We start from the raw sequence: 3,936 nt of genomic DNA on the forward strand, positions 1-3,936 counted from the left end.
CAGAGAGGTGAAATGATGTTCGAGGATTTGCAAAGCTACTGAATGGAAGAGCAGATACTGACTGAGGTGCCTCCAAGCCCTTTTCGGAGTTCCTGCCTCATCACTCAGGGTCAGACGGCCCCCTGCTCCCTGAGTTCACGGGGAGAAGCAGGGATGACCTCCAGCAAGGGGTGCCAGGATGGGTGGGGGCGGTGTGGGGAGGGAGAGGGAGGAAATGGAGAAGGGTGGATCCTACTTCCCTTCTGCACCTCTCCACCCTCGCTGCAGGCCAGGACTCATCCGCAGCCTCCCACGCTTACTCCTACCTCCCCCTACCTCCTCCTACCTCCTCCTGGGCCCTAGCGAAGCCAAGCCAAGCGAGAGGCTCGAAGGTGGGGCCTGGCTGAGAGCCACAGCCCCTGGGGTGGGGTAGGGTGGGGAGGGGTGGGAGGGTTTGGGTGATTGGGAGGGTTTGGGGGGCAACGACTGATGATTTAGGTGGTCACAACTCTTTCTAAAGATACTATTCCCGGGGCGCCTGGGTTGCTCAATGGGTTAAGGCCTCTGCCTTCAGCTGGGGTCATCATCCCAGCGTCCCCAGGGATCGAGCCCCACATCGAGCTCTCTGCTTAGTGGAGAGCCTGCTTCCTCCTCTCTCTCTCTTTCTCTGCCTGCTTGTGATCTCTGTCAAATAAATACAATACAATCTTAAAAAAAAAATATATATATATATATACATATATATATATATATGCATATATATATATTTTTATATATATATATATATACACTATTCCCACTCTACCCCCGAGGAAGCTGAGGCTGAGCTGCACCCCCCATGCCGGGATTCTAACCCTCCCTGTCTGGGTCCTTCCGTTTCACCTCCGTGGTCCCACAGGCAGCCGTTGTCCGAGCAGGGGGAGATGTGAGGAGGCGGAGTGGCTCTCTGCTCCATTATTCACAGCAAACTGCAGGAGGGACAGAAGTGGCTCCCCCAGCCTGTCATTCTCTCTGGGCCCTGGCACTCCTTCAGTGAGCCTTTCTTGCCCCAATAGCCCCTTAACCTGCTCACAGATGAAGGGTCTGGGGAAATTGCCACAGCCACAGCCCTGCGATGGAGACATCTTGGCTCCTGCTGTTTCAATTCACTGCCCAAAGCACACCCCTCTCCCAGGCGGGTCATCACCCTAACAATCACACTGAACAGTTTTATGGGAATGGGCAGGGAGCACGGCCCATCTTCAAATGGGTCTGCCTCTACCGTGTGCCAGAAAGGAAATGGGGAGGCTTTAGTGCCTTTGGGAATGTAGGATGTCATGGCTGAAACCCAAATTCCTTCACAGGAGTTTCTGAGGTCCCCGGCCTCACTTCCGCCCACTTCTACACTTCTAAGTGATGAGGGAGCAGGAGGCTGGCTGAGGACAAAGCAAAAGCTGGCACCTTGCACCCCCTCTCCACCCGCTCCCCTCGGTAATGTGTGTGACATTCCTCAGGCACCCCTGACTGCCATAAGCGAGAAACAAATAGTTAACTTGCAGAAATCACAATCCTACAAGACAGGAGTCTCCCTTGGTTTACAAATGTCCTAGGGATCTACAAACAAAGAAGTTACCTTATCAATAGCACAATTTCCAGAAGCAAATAACTCAGTTCCTCAAGCCCTACATAAAGTTAAATTTCTTCTAAACCCAAATCTCACTAACAAGGACACCTGATAGGAGAAATGTGAAACTTTATCTCTAGATCTCTAAGATAGTGTCAAGAATCATTCCCAAGCATATGGCCCATTGATATACATCTAAAGGGTCTCACAAGAAGATTTTTACTACTAGTAATAAATAACCTTTCTCCCAACAATAGCTAGCCCCTCAAGGTCTTGGAGACCTTGCTTCCAAAATTCCTTAGAGACTAACATCACCCCCTTTGTTCTCACCTACCCAACTCCTGTGTATATAATCAGCCACTCCTCAGGATAACGGGCAGCAGCAATTCCTGTCCACGGGTCCTGTCCCCGTGCTTTAATAAACCACCATTTTGCACCAAAGATGTCTCAAGAATTCTTTCTTGGTCATTGGCTCCGGACCTCAGCCCACCGAACCTCACCTAGGTTCTAGAACTTCATCATAAGCACAGCATCGGACTCCGCTGGCACACTGTTCCCTCCACCTGAAACAACATTTCTCAAGTCCCGGCCCACCTGCGCCAGACACTTGGCAGTCCCTGGCAGTCCATCTCCCTTTCCTCCTTCCTCACCAACAAAACTTCACTGGGAACAGTAGGCGCCCGCTCCTGAGGGGCAACTCCTGGTCTGCAGCCTGCCCATTCTTCCTAACCGTTCTCCGAAATTTACAGCTGGAGGTAGCCATGTGATTCATCTTCTAGAGAATGACATGTTTTGGGGGAAATTTTGCTTCCTGGATGACTTCTTTCTGCTCGCAGTTGGGATGAGATGTGGTGCTGCCACAACCTTCTATGAGATTAGGCACAGATAAAATGACAGGCCTGCTGAGAGAATGGAGGGGAAGCACAGAAGAGACTGGTTCCTTGGTAGCACTGTGGGGCCTGCGACCGAGACCGGGAACTGCCTGCCACCAGACTTCGTGAGCAAAATACTCTCCTACTTGTTTATGCTAATTATTCCATGCAGCTGGAAACATTCCTAACGGATGCATCAGACGTGTAACTTCCCGTCACTTCCCGGGGCACTTAGGTGGCTCAGTCGGTTGCATCTGCCTTGGGCTCAGGTCATGATCCAGGGTCCTGGGATGGAGTCCCACATCGGGCTCCCTGCTCAAGTGGAGAGTATGCTTCCTTCCCCCCCTGCTCGTTCTAATAAATAAAATCTTAAAAAAAAAGAAATGTCACTTCCTCCAGGAAACATGCCTTGGCTGGTAAGAACAGGACCAAAGGCACCCTCCTCGGAACAGTGGACACACGTGCTTCTCATGATCTCTGCACTTGCCCCCTCACCCATGGGCCCCAGCAGTCTGAGGCAGGCAGCAGGGCCCCTTGGAGTTCACATTTTATTTCTACGCCAGCCTATCTGTAGAATGCAAGGACACCCACCACTGATTGCTGGCACAAGCTTCCTGGGGGCAAAGCCCAGGCCCAGCCCTCGGAAGCTTTCGAAAACAGTTGGAGCAGGACAACCACAGAACCCGAGGAAGGGACGGGTGTGTCCACACACATCCGGGAGTGAGGCGGGCTGCATTTGGCCTGGCTGCAAGAAGACACTGCTACTCCCTACACACGAGTCTGTATTCCCTCTGGACCTGTGTCACTCGGCAGGGTGACAGAGTATGGGCCCCCCTCTACCTCTGTCCGCTTCCAGCTAGAGCCACACCCCCACTCTGTGCTCAGGTTCATCTGTGGTGTCGACTGCTTAGCTGCACTCAGAAGGACAGCAAGACACCCCAGCTTCTGTCCCCTCCCACAGAGAAGCAAGTCAAACGTGCAGTGTCTCAATACAAGACGGTGTGCCTTCGTGATTACTGTACCTCTTTGCTTATCTACAAAACATGGCGTCACATGTAGTTAAGTCACCCAGCTTCTCTGTCTTCAGTTTAGGTGTCATCCTTCTGTTTTCCACCTTGTATCCCACCCAGGAGTGGATTCTGTCTCACAGCCAGCAGGACGTTTGAGAATACACTACAAGCTGGGCGCTTTCATATATTACTTCACTTAATTCTTGACATCATCAGCAAACTCATTTTACACATAACAGTGTATTAATAACACCCTCTGAGCACCACGAGGGCAAACTTATATATGCCATCGCTGACCCTCCCTGAAAACTGCCACACTGACCTATATTCCCATTTTGTAGATGAAGAAACGAAGGCACAGCCATTAAGTGGCAGGGAGCAGTGAGGAGCAGCTCTGTGGAACTCCAGAGCATTTCAGTCGGGCCAAGGGCCCCACCCTTGGAGTAGTACCTAAGGAAGAGTACATCGATGG

This window comes from Lontra canadensis, unplaced genomic scaffold (assembly GCF_010015895.1).
Source record: "Lontra canadensis isolate GAN:19392208 unplaced genomic scaffold, GSC_riverotter_1.0 scaffold25, whole genome shotgun sequence".
Classification (NCBI taxonomy): domain Eukaryota; kingdom Metazoa; phylum Chordata; class Mammalia; order Carnivora; family Mustelidae; genus Lontra; species Lontra canadensis.